Below are 18550 nucleotides of genomic sequence, written 5' to 3'. Positions count from 1 at the left end.
CCTGAATAACTTGCTGGCCCTTCTGCTTGTCCACCATTTTACATAACTAAGTGGAACAGAAATATCTAAATTGTTTAAACCTGCTGTCTGTGTCTTTAATAAGTAACAAGTAAATCAATGCATCTCATACCAAAAGTCTAAACTTTACTGGTGATATGTTAATATTTCTTATTAAGACTTTGTAGGAGGCTGGCTTAGTATATGGTGCTCACTTATGTAAGTGTAGCACTCTGCATAATTCTAGACAACCGTTTTAGTGGTCTTCGACCTTAGAAAGCTCTTTAAGTGGCAGCTCTGGAGAGCAGCCTTCAGGCTTAGTCCAGAAGGAGTGTAAAGCAGCTTGTTTTACCAGCACTTAATCTTATGATATGAATTTAGTGTAAAAGAACCACAAAGTGTAGTTATAAAAAATATGTATTTATTATTAACACTCACCAACACAATGTATTATCAATGTATTATGTATATAAACACAATACTTTGTCAATAGAATACATAAATAGCACAGAATGCATAGGGGTCTCCAGGGGAGACCAAACCATATACTAAAAACAGTGGTATGCGAACCAAGACTTAAGACCAGAATGGACCCAGAAGACATAGAAGAGTCGAGGACCCAAGGAGAGTATCTAGATACCCCACGAAGGCTGTGTGCAGAGTGGGAACACGACAGCGCACTCAATGGAAGTCTATGGGTAAGTCGGGGTTACAATTTTAAAGAAGGACGACCCTTCTCAGTGGACCCTGAAGAAACCCTGTGGAGGATGGAAGGTTGGAGAGTTACCCCATCCGTGGATACCCCAGGAACCAGGACACCTACAGCAGGACAGCCTGGTGCGTAGGTGCGAAGTGACGTAGGAAACCGCTGTAAACCAAAATGGAGGATTTCAGGAAGATCCGCTGGCGAAATAGGTGAAAGTGTCCAGTGGAACCTAAAGGTGGATTCTAGATGAGAGGTACCTGCAATCAGAGGGGACAGTCTATGCCATTCAGGAGTGACCAGTAGGCACGGAAGAAGAATGCCCACCCATGTCGGGAATGCAGGAGAGTGGAGGGTGCCCTTGAAGTTGCAGCTGTACGGACCAGGCGACGCTGAGGGAGACGTTCAGGAGCTGTCCCACGTCAGATGTCGAGTGCCAAGGGGTCAGTGTCTGGCAGGGCACCAACAAGCCTTGGCAGTGGCAAGAGACAGTTATTGAAAAAGGTGCAGTGTCAGGACCGCAAGGTCCAAGTGACTAAACACGAGTAGGTAAGTCAGAGCAGGCCCGAAGCAAGCAGGGGAGCCCACTGGAGTCAGAGAAGACCCACAGGTCGGAGGCGCAGGAGTCGCAAGAGGACCTCTAGCAGCTTGCCAAAGGAAGAGGGCCGGCGGTGCAAAAGATGCGGTGCAGACGAGGATTCTGGTTGCAGGAGATGCTGGAGCTTCTTAGGGGCCCGAAGATCTCTGGAGGAGAAAGTCAACAAGCCTTGGTAATGGCAAGTCGACGCAGTGCACATGGGCACTGCTCCAGCGCGTCCGACGAGGGATACTGGCCTCCAACTTGCTAGGAAGACAGTGTGGGCCTCGAGGGAGTTGCAGAACCACCAGCTGTGTTGCTGAACCTTTTGCAGTCCGTAAGAGCTCAGAACAGCATACCGGTCAGCTTTGTTGCGGTGCCTGCAGATGCAGGGAAATGACTCCTTAACTCCAAGGGAGATTCCTTCGGGTGTCTTGGGCTTGTGAAGAACCTGTATGAAGCACAAGCACAGACGTTGCAACAGACTTGCAGGACAATGAGACCAAGAGCAGCAGGAACTTTCTCAGTTGCAAACACAAGGAGATGGAGGGAGCGCTGAACCTTTTCAGACACTCACCCCCAGTCACAGATCTGGGTTGAAACCATCATCGTTCTTTAGCTCACTTCGCTACACCAATTCAAACCCCGCTATTTGCAAATCAGTCTTGATCATGTGCCTCATGGGAACAGTCCAGCCTGAACTGCCGAGCCAGGTCTTCAATGAACCGGAAACAGGCATCCCGGGACCGGTCTTCCCAGTTTCAGTCTTGGTTTCCAAAGCGGAGTCCAGCGATGTCCAGAGTGCCCAGACGGTCGAAGTGGTGTGCTGGATCTGAATCTTGTCCCACAACAAATTTAGGGACCAACCCACAGGTAAGCCCTTATGTACCCTAATGAAAGATTTGGAACAATTCAGGGGTCCCTCCCAGAGGAGAGGCTAGACAGTGGGAAGGATACTCCCATGTTTTTTGTCCAGGTTCGCACCAGAGCAGGAGCCAACGGTTCCTTGAACTGGAGTATACAGGGAGGGCGCCAAATGTGCCATTCAAGCAGTCTTGTGTGGCGCTGGCAAGCACCCCCACCCTTTCCCTATACCTTAAGTCTAGTCTTGGAAGTGGTCACAACACCCTATGACAGAATACACTGACACTGACCGAGCTTGGCTCAGTAGCAGGAGGGCAGAATCGTCTCTCTGGTCGGCAGCAGCTGTCCCTGTCTAGAAGACTGGTACCTGGAGCACTGAGCACCTCCTAGAGGAGCTTTACAGTGCATGGAATCATACCTCCCACACCTTTTACTGTGTGGGGGTATGAGTCCAACATGTTTTATACCAAACACGACAGGACTCGTTACAGCCAGTTTAGAGATGTCATCAAGTAATGACTCATGGCCACTCGAAGTGTCGCAATGGCAGATGCACTTACAAACCGGGACAAGCGACTCCTTGTATTGTAGGTGCCCTGTTCATGCAGGGGCACAATCACACTTAGAACCAAGCAACAACGCCTTCCGGATTGAAAGGCCTGCCTTAGGGGTGACGTATAGATTTTAAGTACAGTGACCTCAGATATAAGGAAACATATCTGTTGTAAGTGGTGCTAGCACCAGCTTACACAGGCTGCATCGGCAGGCCTGTAGTCACAATCTGAGTGGTCTCTCATGGGTGGCATAATAAATGCATCAGCCCATGGGAGACCCCTGGTGTACATATGCCCTAGGTACCTTAGTACCATATACTAGGGACTTACAAGGGTACAACAGTAGCTAATCTGGAGTGTACCTAAGTACTCACCATGTTCAATTGTGCGGAGTGTTCAGAGACTGGGTTCCAAAACATAATGACACCAGCAAAAAGTGGGGGTGACCATGAAAGCAGATCCTTATTTTCTACACAGTTGACCTCGACTTTAAACGACTTTTGCTACAAAGGAGATTGGGACTACCGTTGATGCCTCTTAAAATCAAAATGAGATGAATGTTGCTGTAAATAACAGCAAATGCGAAGGAGACTTGCATTGAAAGGTCATGTTATAACATAGTTTGCCTATGACCTTAATACTCGCCGTCCTGTTGATGTAATTTAAGTCCAAGTTATTTGGGCAAATCTGGTCTGTCAGTCAATCAATCAACTATATTATTATTCCTACTCAAAACCCCAAGACTACTTTAGGAACAGGCCATTTTCTCAAAGAAATGTAAAACCGGAGATTTATATTACCATAGCGCCTAGATACCCCGGGTAATTGTCGCGCTTCATAAGTTTAATTTTCATTTCATAATTTCCTTTTGTATATGTTTTCATGGACTTTGGTCTAATAAATCAGACTACTATATTAGTGATTTTTGCTATGGTTAGGACATGATCTCCTGCCATACTGGTAGCAAGTCCTGGTGGAGTGGTGGGAAAGGATATGCAAATATCTCAACCCATTTTAAAGAGTGCACTTTTTAATTCTTTTGTTCCAGCATCTGCCATTACTTTGTATAAGAGCATTAAGGGCAACGATATTTGGGAGCGAGGGGGCCAGGACAAAATCTTGATGGCAATGACTTGTGGAGATAAATCACCGAACCACCTTCCAAGATTACTTTATCTTGTTGGTTTTGTATTATTCTGTGGTACGTCTTAGTCGGTTTAGCTCAGAACTTGGAATAGATAGTCTTCAGGACAGATTTGTCAGTTCCAATTTTACTATACAGTTTGTCCAAGTCTAACCAGTGGTACCTTACAAAGCAGAGAGATATGTATACATGTAGCCTATAAACTTGTGTTTCCGTGCTTACCACTGGGAACACAAGAAGTATGATGAACATCTACCCTCTGCCTGGCACATTTGCACTAGACAGCATAAGTACGCTTATGGTTAGTACTGGCAAGATGCCAAAATATCAACACTTTTCAAGTGCAGTGTCTCTGACTTGGAGTACTACTTCACAACTCTTCTGAAATGTGGCACATCACTTAATGCAAAGACATTAAATTAGAATCAGACAATTTGGCATGAATGCACATTTTGGGCATCAAGATTTGGGGGGCTACAGGTGTAAGCATCTATACAAAATGCATACACTTAAAATGGATGCTCGTCTTAACCTAGAGCCAAGGCAATTCTCGCCTAGCCTTGGAAACATGGTCCTGGTTCTACAGGCCACAAAGACCCCAACAATCAGGACCCACATCAGCAACTAAGCAACCTTATATTTTGCAACATCCACACTTCTATTTGCATTTTTTGTTGAGCAGGAGTAACTTGAAGTGTTGTATATTTTGTAATGCTCTTTCTGATAGATCTAATCATAGTCATAGACTCCTTACCTTGTGAACCTCTCCAGGTGCTAAACTGGATCTGGAAACTAATACAATAGCTCTGGCATGCTGGAAGGTGGCGTCACCAACCTCTGTCACGCACTCCGACGTGGAGCGTAGCTCACAGACTGAGAACATTTGCAATGTGCAAAATTTAGCTTGAAACCTTATTAACATCTAAAAGTCCATCCCCCAAAACGCGAAGGAGTGACAATGGTGAGTATTAAGCAAGTAGACAGTATCTGCTATAAAGTGTTTTCAACTAAGTAACTTGTGGATACTTATAACTACAGATTTTTTACCTTGGGAATACATACTACAGCAATGACCCTTCAAGGAAAATCATGCAGCACTGAGAAGGAAAAATGATCCAGCTTGTAGAGCTGAGAAGCAATACACTAGAGCCCGAGAAAAGTATGGACAAAAGTCCACTTGGCTGTCTGGCAGATGTCCAAAACTGTGACACCCTGAGCTAGGGGTATAGTCTTACTTTCCCTAGTGGAATACTCTTAAAAGCCCACAGGAGGATTTTTTTTTTGCCAAGGTATTAGAGTTTGATGCATGGACCATCCATATAGTTCTAAACCACCTTCCCTTTCACCAGCAAATCCAACCAAAAGTTTATTGTCCACCCTGTATTCCTTAGTCCTATAAATGTAGAAATGAATGACCCACTGCTCAACCAACCTGTTTAGCCTGTCCTCCCCAGAGGAATGATGCGATGGAAAGACCACACATGCGATTGCCTGCCCAATACGAAAAAGTGACAATCTTCGGACAAACAAATGAATGATTCCAGAGCACCAGCTTTTAAGGGGAGAAAGAAGCATACAGAGGCTGGACTGACAATCCCTTCAGCTAGCTGAGGAGACATACAAAAGTGATCGCAATGAGGAACATGGTCTTCATAGTGATAAGTCTCAGGGCATGAATATGAAGAAGCTTGAAAAGAGCACACATCAATGTCAGAACTAGATTGAGGTTCCACTAAGACATAATTAGTTTGGAATGTGTAAACGTGGAAGTCCTTTTAAAAAATGCATCACAATAGGTGATTTGAATAAGGGCTTAAAACGCAAACAAAGGAAGGCCAGATAGAAGGGGGAAAAATGACCATTTCATAATGCGCACAGCAAATCTTTACCTCGCCAAAGAAACAGAAGGACATCAAACAACTTACATTTAGAGGGTCAACCTTCTTCTCTTTGCACTAGGTGACAAACGGCCTGTGTAAATCGATTTTGTAGAAAAGCTGCAAAGCCAAAATGACATTCACCACCATTGCAGGTAGATGAAAACCTCTCGGGTACTTTCGCTCAATCACCACGTAAGAACGTATAGATTGCGGAGGTTTGGGTGCAACACACGGTCCTTTTGTTAGGACAGTAGAACTACCTGAAGAGGAAGCTTAAGAGGCAGACAGAAGCAGTGGTCAGCAGTTCGGAGGACCAGACCCTCCTAGTCCACTCTGGAGACACCTGAATCAGCTACGCTTGGTCCCAACTGACTTTCTTCAGGGCCTAAGGAAAATCCTAGAAAGCCTGGAGCAGAAAACTCTAGAGTACAAAAGGAAGGACCCTGAATGTTTTCAGAGACCTACAGAGGGCACACCCCACTGAATACACCTTGTGCCACTCATGATCACCAAGATGACATCTGCTAAGCATGTCTGTCTTGACACTGACACGATCTGATCAGATGACTCACTATTAGGAAGATCTAGCCAAGATCCACACTGCTACTACCTCATAGCCTGCAAATGTAGGGCCCAGGACCCTACTCTTCCGTGGCTGCTACAATACCATAGGGCTGTTGTGTTGTGTCACATCTCAAATGAACCTGCCCTTGGTGAAATGTTGAAAGGCATTTAGGGCCAGGTCTAAAAAGATTTATGTGACGGAGCTGCTCCACGTGAGAACAGAGGCCCTTGATCGCCACATCAACCAGGTGGCAGCTCCAACTGAAGTGGACTAACTACAATACCTCCCGAGAAGGAGAGAACCGCATACCACAGGTTGGCACCTGACATCCACCACTGAAGGCCCTAGGTGCTTTGTTGGAGACCTGAATTAAATCTGTAGCCCATGCCCAATGTTGAGCCTACTGCAAGTGAAGGTTTCACTGAAGTGCCTGCATAGGTCAATGAGCATGGGGGGCACATGGAGGATGCAAGATGCCAAGAGACCAAGCAGCCTCAGAATTTTCAAGACCTGGACAGTAGCTCTGGTCTGCAACATGAGGATCAATGACTACATTTTCTGGACTCTCTGTGGTGATCAGGACACTCATGGCAACTGTATCCATAATAGTCCCGACAAAGAGCAGTCTCTGAGAAGTTCAAAGATGACTTGGGCTCGTTGGTGGAAAATTCCAGAGTGTACAGTAACATCATCATTATCTGAAGGTGCGCCAAGAATAGCTGAGACGTTCCTACCTGTAACAGCTAGTCATCGAGTTTCAGGCATACATGGGTCCCCCTACCTGTGAAGATGGTCACTACCATTGACCTTACCTTAGTTAAGACCAGAGAGGGCGATGTCAGCCCAAAGAGTAGCAGTGTATCTGGGGAGGGGGGCTCAGGTAAAGTGCTCAAGTTACTGGAATTTTGTAGGCCAAGCTAAGCCAGCATTAGTGTAATGAGGCGGTAGCAAATGGTCTGCCTCATTGCCATCTTGTGGGGAACATTCCCAAGGCCATGAAGAGCGTTTGAGGCGGAGTCAAAGACAGCCTCCACTCTCTTTCTTAAATCCTGCCTGTGAGGCAATGTTACAGGAGGAGAGTCTTCCTCTTATGGAGATTGCACACTGGTGATGGCATAGCGCATTAAAGGAGCACACTATACAAAGCCTAGGGTTTTGGGGTGGAATCCGGTACCGATCACCGATGAGGCAACAACCAGCAAAGCCTGTGGTAAAAGAGTTAAGGCACATCCCAGTGCATGAGGCAGAACTGGTTGAGGAGGGATGGGGTCAATAGGCACCAGGAACCCTAATGGATCTACGGGACTCCAACACCACCAGAGGGCTCCAGAATGATCTTGAAGAGCTGCAGTCCATCCACTGTGGGGTCAACAATGGCCAAAGGAACCTGAGGGGGGGGGAGCATTGGTGAGACCATTTGGACTTTGTGTTTTCATTTTGGCTTGTCTCATTTTCATCTTTACATTATGATGATGAATGGGATCAGGTAAATGGCCTTGCAACTTGGAGGAGGACAGACTCTTGTTGCTTTTGTTTGGCTGCATAGAATTTTACTTGCCGCTACCTGATGGCCATGGGTGCATCAGGAAGCATTTGTCCCAGGATGTCGAGTCCTAACTGGTGCCAAGTCAGCAAAGAACGACATTGTGGGGTACTTAACCGACATCTGCTTATGGCACGGTTTAAAATCTGTAGGTTTTTGGGCAGTTAGGGTGGGGTCTTCATCCCTGCACGCCGTCAATGTTTAATTAGGAAACTAAAGAAACTTTGAAAATCAAAGGAGTTAAACTCCAAATCTGTGTTGCGGGACGCAAAAAAAGAGAAAAGGGTGTTAATGTGCAGGGGTGGCATTGGTATGTCCAGAGGTAAGATATACTATGACGGAGGTAGATGGCACCGCCTTTTGGTACACAGGAGTTACTGCAAAAGTTTGCAAATCTAGTCTTGTGAGTGGGGAAATTATTACGGTCAGAAATCTGCACTTAAAAGTATACTTCAGAAGCTCGGTTTCATGTGGGTGGATAACATGCAAATGATTTTGTGAATGTTGGGGTATGACACAACCGAAATATTGTTCTAATGATAAAGACCATTGCAATAGGAGGTGTGCCAGGAGTTAATTGTCCAGATTAAGGCTGCCTTTAACAGAGGCAGAACAAGATCTATTGATTTTTGAAAGGCCACATGGAACAATATGTTGGGCAACCTAGGCACACATACACCATTGGCTATGGGATAAAGTAAAAATGACATGAGCCATTTTTACCTTCTCGCCTAGCCAACCAGTGGCCAACATTAGATGCTCTATCCCTCCTCAACACCTTCTGGAGTGCATGATACAGTTGGTAGTGTATGCTTGTTCTCCAAGGAATTCTGCACTTTTACTCTCAGACCCTAGCAATAGCACGTTTTGGGTTAGTCTATGTGAGTTGTATGTCCAGGCTTGGTTTCGGGTTTGCAAACCTCAGAATAAAAAGAAAAGGAAATAAGAGGTTTTTATGTGCTCCATGGGACCTCTTAAAGTCTCTGAGAGATGTGTAGAATAAAAATGAAGTCAACATTTCCATCACCTCCACTACTAAGTGCATGGTTGGCACACCAGACTTGAGCCAACTATGCAAGAGGCCATTTCACAAATAACATTTTCAAAACTGCTTATTCTTCTGAGTTAGTTTAAAATGGATACATTTTTGTATTTTCTAAAATATTTCCAGTGTGAGAAAAGACTATTACCTCCAATTTCTTCAATGAGAAGAAAATGTTTCTTGCTCTCCTTTCTACATACAAGGAAACCACATTTCTTCAGCTACCTCAGACAAAAAACTGACATTTTCACTTACCCTCCTTTGAAGCACAGCATTTCTGGCTAGTGCAAGTGCTACAAGTCTCATTGATTTAGTTCAGTGTTAGTTTTTAGGTCTCGGCTGGCGTGGGCTGTGCACATGCGCAGTTTCGCTGGCGAGATTGAATGATTTTGGGTATTTTCTGTAAAGGGCTTTAAGCCCCGCCCCTCTTTTCCATTGGCTGGCGTCACCGTTTATGCTAAACGGTGGCCAGCCATTGGAAAAGAGCTGTTCGTGACGTTTACTTTTGGCTTTTTGAGCAGTCCCATTTGGAAGGGCTCGTCTGCCCTCCGTGCGTCGTGAAAGGTTTCTTATCTTTATGGGGCCATGTGTTTCAAACACATTGCCCCATAAAGACAAGAAATCGGCTGCAGTGCGGTCCTCTTTCACATTCGGATTGCGCAAGCTGTTAGCCAAGCACGCTCAATGCTCCACATCTATCATTCCAAAGTACTTTAAGGGACAGAGAGGGGTGCTTAAGCCTTCCTTGGACGCAAGCGGTTGAGGTGAACTGTCTCCACAGCGAGGATACCAGTATTCTATGTTTGGGGTGATTGGCGCTATGTGCAAATAGCCTGCCTTTCTAGGTCTGAGGTGGTTTGCCCCCTGTGCGGAGAGCCTGGCATTCAGCGTTTGAGATAACCTGCGACCAAGTTTTAGGTGAGTTGGACCCGATCCAACGAGGAGACGATAAGCTTTCCTTAAAGCAAACCCAGCTGCAATTGCAGTTTACGTGGAGAAGGGACTGGCTGATATTAGGTAGCCTGAATTGTGCATATTTATGGGAGGTGTCGCTATATGAGTTTGACGGGCCCGAAGCCGGGTTTTTTATGGCCGTCCCTTCCACGGATCATTATTAAAGAGTCTGAATCAAGCGTTCATCCCCACGGGGCCCAGGAACAATCCTCGTTACCTTAAAAGCTATGGAGGGGATATCCCAATCTACTGGGAACAGCTGGTGTCTGCGGGCCCTCTCGGACTCCCTGTCGTTAGAGTGCCCTGCCTCGCTCTGCATTGCAGGGTTTGGGTTTCTAGCTGTGCAGAGACTGCAGAGGACGGCTGCTTAAATTAGTCCAAAGGAAGCATCAGTGCTTCCCACAAATGGGCAATACAGCCATCTGAGCGGGCAACTTGAGCCTGCAGCAGGCAGCTTGTGCTCTGGGCGGGCTTTGGTGCTCCAATCGGGCTGTCCCAGATGGAAAGTCCTGCTCGAAAGAGCAAGGTCCGAACTACAGCTGTAATGAACTCCGGTGCTTGTACCTGCTTGCAAAGCGCTTAGTGCAAACCCGTTACCGCCTCTACGCGCTGTAGGGTGGGGTAATGGGAGGGAAAGTAATCAAAGTACCAGTTTGTATGTTGATCGATAATGTTTACACAGTTAGCCAGTAATATGGATGTCCAATGTCGGCTAGTTCTTATAATTTGATATCCGCATCAATTGAAATGGTTTCTTTTTATAAAAATATAACCGAATGAACCCTTTCTGAGGAGGTTGGGAGATCCCTGGTGAGCATGTTAACTTGGCGCTACTAATTATGTTAATTATCTGCATTGCTGAATAGACGCACTAATGCAGAACTGTGGCATTCCGTCCCAGCGCTTCTGATGATTGTTGAATGGGGGCTTTTCTGCGAAAGGGTCTTTGAAGCCTTGGTTCCTGTATATAGACTGCTCGCTACCCTTTTTTTGTGATATTCTTAAGTAGCTTTGCGTCACGGAATAGGTTAGTCAAGTTATATTCACTATTCCAGGAAACTGAGTCACCGTTACAAACCAAGCTAGTCCCAGATGGCTGGAGGAGAGGGTGGCATGCCGATGTAACTGCAATGCAGATAGAGATGTCCTTGAAATGAATCGATCGTGCTTCAAAAATCAACCTGCCCAAGGGGCGTATAGCCTATTGATGACACCCGCTTGTCTGTGTATTTTTTTTTTTAATCCAACTAGCCAGTAAATGGCGACTGGAGAACCGGTAGACACTGGCAGGGAACAGTAAGATGAATATTTGTGGCACTATTAGTGGTTCACGTAGATTTGTTTTAAGTAACCTTTGACATGAGAAACAATACTGGTTAGAAATGCATGACACAGTGAACTCTTACACCGCTATATGGTGGCTCACGGAGACGCGTGAAATGGGGCAAATTTTGAAGCACACTTTGGACCCGTTTATGAATGTACCTCGGTGTCTGTATAGCAGATATAAAGGAGCCAATTTGTGCTGCAGTATCTAGACTTTACTGATATTGGCAGCCTTTCCCTCTTGGTCCTTCCTTTCAAGGGCTGCTCTGAGTCTGCCCTTGTGCTAGGACTACGCTGTGGTTATTGAGTTGCTGCAGCGGAGCAGCACTGGACAGTGTTGGGGAATGTGATGTACTTGGGCCTCGAGTGGAAGAGGATGGTTGGAGGTCATAGCAACCAGTCATATCAGCTTTCACAGTTGCCCTTTGCTACGATAATGTGCTTTGACAGAGATTTTCCGTATTCCGAGAAGGCCCGGCCATGCTTGTTTAGGCTGCTGTAAACCCGAGTTTGTGCGATGTCACTGATGGAGATACTCATGTGAAACGGTTGCAGTTGCCTGCCTGCCCTCGAGTCGGCCTCTTCCTCCTTTCCGGTATGCTGTTTCTGATTTCTGCTGTAACTTGCAGTGGAGAAACAAGCATTTGATTAAGTTAAAGCCCTTTGCTTTGCTAATGGTATTGTATAGCAAAGCAAATGGCTTTAACTTAATATAATGTAAGACCTATTGCATTTTCAATGCTTGTTAATTTATGCAGCTTCACTTTTTTGAATACTAACAGGGATAGGAGTAAGATTGAGGGAAATCTTCTGCCTTGAACGGCTACTGCTTTAAATCTCCCATTTTTCAGTCCACCTGCAGAAATAATTTTGTTCAGGCTTGGGCGTAGTTCGCAGAGCTTTGCTGCGCGGAACTCCCTGAAGTGACAAAAAACTCTGCGAAGTTCCGCATGTGGCGGAGTGCAGTGCGAACTGCTGTTTGCGCTGGTCTTCCTGCGGCTCGTGTACAAATTCTACCTGAGCCGCAGCTTGCGAACTTACCGTATGCGAGCGGGTAAAAAACTCCGCTGAACTAGGCGAAGTGGCGTTTTCTGCACTCCGCGACCTCTGTGGAGTGCGGAGTGCAGAAAATTCTGCAACATCCGCAAACGGAGCAGAGTTCCCCGCCCAGGCCTAATTTTATTTTGCAAGACCTGCAAACTACACTTCGCAGGCAGACTACAACTATGGATTCTCCATCCAAACGCATAAAACAGTGTTTTGGTTCCCTGCATATCATGGACTGCAAAATGTTTCAGTCAGGTGTTAGCTGTTCAAAGCCGTACTCATTTTGGCGCAGTAGTAAATCAGAATAATGTAAACACCGGTGTTGCAATACAATAGTAGTTGGTAATGACTAATTACCAGATAACAGTAAAACATCCATGTTAAAATAGCAATCAAAGAACAAGTTACTTACCTTCGGTAACGATGTATCTGTAAGAAACATTAGTTAGTTAGATTCCTCACTTTAGAATATCCCCAGGTGTCAGACTGGATCCGGAAGATTTTTCGTCAGCAATACCCCTTGCGCGTCGCTAGGCGTCGTCTGCTGCTCCGCGTCCGCCGTCGTGCGCCGGAATGACGTCGGAGTACTTAGACGCCGCCCTCGCGCGCTGATGTCAGTTCTTGTACATAGCTTTCCGCGCCAGGAACGCAGAGCCATGCAAGAGACCGACACTGGTGCCAAAAAATTCTAGGGCCCTGAAAGGGATAGCCTTGACCCTAGTCAGTTCGCAGAACGGGGAGGATGGGTGGGTCGGTGAGGAATCTAACTAACTAATGTTTCTTACAGATACATCGTTACCGAAGGTAAGTAACTTGTTCATCTGAAAGAAACACGTTAGTTAGATTCCTCACCTTAGAATAGATACCCAAGCAATACCAACCCCGGTGGTGGGTCTGCGAACCAAGATCACACCCGAAAGTCCTGGAGGACAGAACGGCCAAAGAAGCCATCCCTCCGGACTTGGCTGTCTAGGCAATAGTGCCTGGCAAACGTGTGCAGCGAAGCCCACGTCGCCGCCTGACAGATGTCCTGCAAAGGGACTCCCCGTCCCAAAGCAGTAGTAGCCGCTGTGGCCCGAGTAGAATGGGCTCGCAGCCCAACAGGAGGGTCCTTTTTCGCAAAGGAATAACAGATTTTTATACACAAAACGACCCACCGGGAGATGGTCCGTTTGTGCACAGCTATTCCCTTCTTTGCACCCACGTAGCCAACGAAAAGCTTGTCGTCCACTCGGAACTGTTTTGTGCGGTCCAAATAAAAGGAGAGCGCACGTTTTGGGTCCAGACGGTGGAGCCGCTCTTCCTCTTTGTAAGGATGCGGAGGCGGAAAGAAGGTGGGCAAGGTGACAGACTGCCCAAGATGAAAGGGGGTCACCACTTTCGGTAGAAAGGAAGGGCGAGGCCGAAGGACAACCTTGTCCGGATGAACAGATAGAAAAGGAGGCTTGGACGATAGAGCCTGGAGCTCACTCACCCGTCTAGCCGAGGTGATGGCTACCAGGAAAGCAGTCTTAAGAGTTAGAAGACGAAGAGGACAATTGTGAAGTGGCTCAAAGAGGGCGCACATCAGGAATGTTAAGACAAGATTCAAGTCCCACTGAGGCATTACCAAAGGGACAGGAGGGAACGTGTGAGTAATGCTTTTAAGAAAGTGTGACACTACAGGGGACTTGAAAAGAGAGGGCTGACCAGGAAGCCGTAAGAAGGCAGAGAGGGCAGCAAGATAACCTTTCAAGGTGCCCAGGGCAGAGCCCTGCCGGGCGAAAAGAAAGAAGAAAGAGTAGAACCTCAGAACGAGGGGCGGAAAGGGGATCCACAGCCTTTGCTGTGCACCATGCACCAAATTTGTTCCACCGGCAGGCGTATACCGTCTTTGTGGAGGGACGCCTGGCTGCCAGAATGATATCACAGACTTCAGGAGGCAAGTCAAATGGCATCAACTGCCGCCGCTCAATCTCCACGCATGGAGGTGGAGGCTGGACAGGTTCGGGTGGAGGACCGTCCCCTGCTGCTGCGACAGAAGATCCTCCCGAAGGGGCAGACGTATCGGAGGATCGGTCAACATACTGAGTAGCTCGGGATACCAGTACCTTCGTGCCCAATCCGGAGCCACCAAGATGACTTGGGCCTGGTCGCGCCTGATCTTCTTCAGCACTCTGGGCAGAAGTGGTATGGGCGGAAAGGCGTACAACAGACCGCAACTCCACTTGCGACGAAAAGCGTCGCCGAGCGAGTGCCGCCTTGGAAATTCCAACGCGCAGAACTGCTGACATTGCGCGTTCTCGTCGGTGGCGAATAGATCTAACCAAGGCTCTCCCCACTGCTGAAAGAGACCTTGCGCCACCTCGGAGTTCAGACGCCATTCGTGATCCATCATGCACCGGCGGCTGAGTTCGTCTGCTCTGGCGTTCAGAGAGCCCGCCAGATGTTGAACCACCAGGGTGATGCCCTGGTGTTCCAGCCATGTCCAGAGGCGCAGAGCCTCCTGACAAAGGGTCCACGACCCCACCCGCCCTGTTTGTTGCAATACCACATGGCGGTGGTGTTGTCCATGAACACCTGCACGACACTTCCCCGGACAGAGGGAAGGAAGGCTTTCAGTGCAAGTCGGATCGCTCTCAGCTCCAACAAGTTGATGTGGAGGCGAGACTCCGCTGGAGACCAGAGGCCTCTGATCTCCGCCTCTCCCATATTGCCACCCCATCCCAGGAGGGACGCATCCGTCACTACGACATGCTCCGGTAGGGGTAGGGAGAGGCTCTTACCCGTGACCCAATCGCGGTCCGTGAGCCACCACTGCAACTGCTGTGCAGTGCCCTCCGAGATCAAGTCATGGTCGGACAGGTTGCCGTGATGCTGGGCCCACTGAAACTTCAGGTCCCACTGCAGAGCCCGCATGCGCCGCCTGGCGTGATGCACTAGTAGGATGCAGGAGGCCATCAGCCCCAGAAGCCGCAACACTAGCCTGACCGAAACCCAGGATAGAGGCCGAAAGATGGGAATCAGGGCCTGTATATCCCGGACCCGCTGCTCCGGTGGATGAACCCGGAACTGCGCCGAATCGAGAACCGCTCCGATGAAGAGGAGCTTCTGAGAGGGGCTCAGGTGTGGCTTAGGCACGTTGATGTAAAACCCCAGCAAATGCAGGAGATCCGCCGTAGTCTGGAGGTGGGAGACGACAGCCTGGGGCGAGCCCGCCTTCAACAACCAGTCGTCGAGATAGGGGAAGACTGGAACCCCTGATCCGCGCAGATGAGCTGCGACCACTGCCATCACTTTCGTGAACACCCGAGGGGCACTGGGAAGGCCGAAGGGGAGCACAGTGAACTGAAAGTGCTCCTGACCCTCCGTGAACCGCAGGTAACGCCGGTGGGCCGGGATGTGGAAATATGCGTCCTGCAAGTCCATCGCTACCATCCAGTCTCCAGGGTCGAGGGCAGCTAGAACCTGAGTCAACATTTTGAACCGTTCCTTCCGTAGGAAGGCATTGACGTTCCTGAGGTCCAAGATAGGGCGTAGGCCCCCTTTGCCCTTCTTGGGAACCAGAAAGTAGTGGGAATAACAACCACGACCTACTTCTGGGCTCAGAACGCGCTCAACGGCCTCTTTGGCCAAGAGGGCCGAAACTTCCCCTTGCAGAAGATTCAAATGATCCTCCGAGATACGGTGGTGCTGCGGTGGCATGGCTGGAGGGGTCGTCTCGAAGGGGAGGGAGTAGCCCCTTCGGACGATTTGCAGCACCCACCTGTCCGAAGTAATGGTACGCCAGTGGAGCAGGTGATGGCGAACCCTGCCTCCCGCTGGCGAGGAATGGGCCTGAAAGCTCGGACTAGGAAGGCTTTGAGGCGGATGCTGCCGGGGTGGATGTGGACTGACCGCGTTGTCCTCCAGTACCGCCTCGGCGGAAACCACGTCCGCGACCGCGTGCAGGCTGGTTCTGCGGCCGGTGGCTAGGCGGACGTGCCCCTTCCTTGGCCACGAAAGGAGCGAAAAGCGGAAGGTTGTGGCCGCGGGGCCGAGAGGCCCAAGGACTTGGCCGTAGCCTGGGAGTTCTTGAAGCGAGCCAGCGCACTGTCCGCTTGCTCACCAAAAAGGCGAGTGCCATCAAAAGGCATGTCCATGAGAGTGCTCTGGACATCCCCTGAAAAGGACGTGGACCGCAGCCAGGCGTGACGTCGAAGCGCCACCGTCGTAGAAATCGCCCTACCCAGCGAGTCCGTAGTGTCAAGTCCACATCGGATTGCATGGCGTGCTGCATCTCTCCCATCGGCCAGAGCTGAGGAAAGCTGTGCCCGGGCCTCCTCCGGGCACAGGGGCAGCACGTCCTCCACCGTATCCCACAGAGAGTGGGAATAACGGTCCAAGAGACAGGCGGTGTTCAAAGACCGCAGGCCCAAACTGAGCGAGGAGAACAGCTTCTTACCGAACTGTTCCAGTCTCTTTGAATCCCGGTCCGGAGGAGCGGACGGGAAGGAGGATTGGGAGGTAGAGGGCTGGATAACCAGACTCTCGGGGTGGGGTGTTGGGACAGAAAACCGGGGTCGCCCGGAGCAGGGCGGTGGCGCCTGGCAACGTTCCTATCCACAGGAGGGACTGTGGAGGGCTTGGACCAGGTGCCCTGCAGAACGTCAATGAGGGCCTCATTGAATTCAGTGGAGCTTGCTGCAGACTGAAGCACCTCAGTGAGGATGTTAGTCCTCACAGCCACGGCAGGCAGCTCAAGCCCAAGGGCCACGGCCGCCTTGCGTAGCACCACAGAAAAAGCTGCACCCTCCTCCGAAGCCACAGTCGGAGGAGAGATGAATCCAGTGTCCGGTTAAGCACCTGGTTTTCCGGGCAGAGAGGTGGGCGCCATAGAAATATCAGAAATAAACAGAAAACCCTTCATTTGAATTGGACAAATTGTATACTGGATGACTGTTTGCATAATACTTTTTGAAACACTGTGCATGCTTTGTTTTTAAACATTACCACTTGACAATGCCAAAAATCAAGTGGTACGTCCTAACGAAAATGTTTTTTTTTTCATTGTACTGCAGCGAAAATCGGGTCCGCCTCATTTTTATTTCCAGATCACTGCACAAACTCAAACTTTACTTATTTCACGGATCAATAATGCAACATGTTTAAAATAGCAGGATAAAAGCCAATCATACCCACTTAAATCTTCCCCATGGCCTAGCCTTATGGGAAATCCACCTAGCAGCACAAAGACCAGCAACGCACGTATATTTTAGTGGTTGCTGGTAGAAAGCGTTACATCGTTGCAAAACTGTCAGTGCAGAGAAGACACTAACCATGCATAACTCCAGTACATAACACCTTTGAACAAACAGGATGTAATTGTAATTTTGTCATAAAATAAAAGCGTTTCTAGCTTTGCAACGGAAATTCTGTATTTACTTAAATGCTGTAATATCTTTATTTCTTGTGAGGAATTGTTAAAGACCCTTGCCACCACCAGTTGAGTAGTAGAGGTTCAAACAAACTGGCAAGGGTGGTAGTGTTTTTCTTTCCTCAGATGTTGGGTCAGGGAGGTGATTGCCAACCACAGACCAATCAGATTAACCACCGTGGCAGGAAACTCAGTAGCAAGGTAACTAATGCAAGACAAATTTAATATGAAAGTTTATGATATACAAGGCAATATGGAGCCGTAAGCAGAAGGAAGCAAGTATACTTAATTTATTTGGATGCACGAACAGGGAAATTGATCAGGAGGGCAATGGATATGCTTAATTTTCATCAGGGGTTTAGTCAAGATTTTTTCCCCGAAAAACAAAAGCTTAATTTGTGTCTGTGAATCCAGCCGTTCTCCACTACACCAATTTCTGGGGACCGAGACACATTTCTCATCAACAAATTTTGCCCCCGAGCAAGAGAGAGAAACTAATAATAGAAAGAAAGAAGAAACAGATAAAAAAAGCAGTGAAACGGGAGAAAGAAGGGATGAAAAAGTGCGTTAAAGATACAGGAAGTGTCTGCACTGGAAGAAAAAAAGGTATGAGGTGGAATTAAAACCAGGATGCCTTAGAACTTAACAACCAAGGCATTCGGCATAGCTAGTGGCAGGCTCATAACACAAACTCTGAGGGCCCTCTTGCACTTACGTTTTTTTAAAACACGTTCAAATCATATAATGTGTACAAAATAAGTGGGACCCCTGAGGAAATATATGTGAAGAATTCTAGGAATGTAGTTCTATTTTTGTCCAAAGTTGGAGTCTGCTTCACATCTGCGGCTCCCTGTTCAAAGTTTGAAAAGCGTATTATTTCTGTGCAGTAAAGACGACGGCACGCGCGTCACTGATCTATAATTGGTCCGAAGACAGAAGGTGGAAGCCTGTGGGCTGTA

At 48.0% G+C, this 18550-nt stretch overlaps 1 protein-coding gene across 19 annotated transcripts in view; it reads right to left on the bottom strand.

Annotated features, from left to right (window-relative positions):
• The window catches only part of LOC146812053 (copine-1-like), a 633944-nt gene that overhangs the window by 20749 nt on the left and 594645 nt on the right, over nucleotides 1-18550 (bottom strand). The gene's annotated exons all lie outside the window — the stretch shown is intronic.

This window comes from Triturus cristatus, chromosome 7 (genome assembly GCF_964204655.1).
Source record: "Triturus cristatus chromosome 7, aTriCri1.1, whole genome shotgun sequence".
NCBI classification, from domain to species: domain Eukaryota; kingdom Metazoa; phylum Chordata; class Amphibia; order Caudata; family Salamandridae; genus Triturus; species Triturus cristatus.
Note: the sequence above shows the minus strand (reverse complement) of the source record. Positions and strands in the feature narration are given on the sequence as shown.